This window comes from Mustela lutreola, chromosome 12 (genome assembly GCF_030435805.1).
Source record: "Mustela lutreola isolate mMusLut2 chromosome 12, mMusLut2.pri, whole genome shotgun sequence".
Classification (NCBI taxonomy): domain Eukaryota; kingdom Metazoa; phylum Chordata; class Mammalia; order Carnivora; family Mustelidae; genus Mustela; species Mustela lutreola.
In genome coordinates this window covers 97,588,772-97,589,846 of record NC_081301.1, presented here as the reverse complement: position 1 = coordinate 97,589,846, position 1,075 = coordinate 97,588,772, and positions in this window count along the sequence as shown.

Below are 1,075 nucleotides of genomic sequence, written 5' to 3'. Positions count from 1 at the left end.
CTCTCGTCTGTCTTTCCCGTAGAGGGCGGTCCCCCAGAGCTGCGGTCCTCGCCTGTTTGTGGGCTCCCCATGCTCAGAGCCATGCTCCGCACATGACTTCTTTCTTTTATTATTTTTAAAAAGATTTTATTTATTTATTTGTCAGAGAGAGCACAAGCAGGCAGAGTGTCAGGCAGAGGCAGAGAGAGAAGCAGGCTCCCTGCTGGACAAGGAGCCCGATGTGGGACGCGATCCCAGGATCCTGGGATCATGACCCGAGCCGAAGGCAGCCACTTAACTGACGGAGCCATTCAGGTGCCCCTGACTTATTCCTTTAAACGAAGAACCACATCCTGCCTCCCTCCTTCTACCTCGGGACCCCGGGACTGTGTGGTGGCAGGCGTGGTCACAAACCACGTATTCAGCACCGGACCTTTACGGACGGACGCCACCCCCTGGATACCCTGCCCTCTGCATGACCTCTGGCCTCTAAGCCCGGGATGGTCCCTTCGTGCTCTTGTTGACAGCTGGCGAGCCGGCTTGCTGGCGTTTGTTGTCTGCCTCGCTCCTCCCTTCGTTCCTTCTTCTGATTAGTTTTCCTCCCCCTCTTCCTCTTATGTGCTGGGTTTGTGTCCAGAGCTCTCCACGCCCATCTTAATGCCTGGCTTCTGGTTTTGGCGGTGCATTTAGTCATGTGTGAAATGTCATCAGACGAGGCAAACCCCGTGACAGCCTTGAACAAGCCGTGGCGTTTTCTGTAACTGTGGAGGGGTGTGGTTTCCGTCAACGGTTCCCGCTCAGTCTCTTGTAACACAGCTGCTTTCTGCTCCATCCACACTTGGACGCGTGAGAGGATCCGCGGAAGCCTTTTCGGGAACTGGTCAGCTCCGGTCCTCAGCTCGGTTGTGCTGCAGCAGATCCAGGCCTTGGGAACGTGGCAGGAATCCCATCGGCTGCCTCCAGGCCCCGCTGTCACATCCAGGCCGTGCCAGGATCGCCTTCAAGAGTTTCCACGCTGCCGCTGCCTTCAGCTCAGGTCATGATCTCAGGGTCCTGGGATCGAGTCCCGCATCGGGCTCTCTGCTCAGCAGGGAGC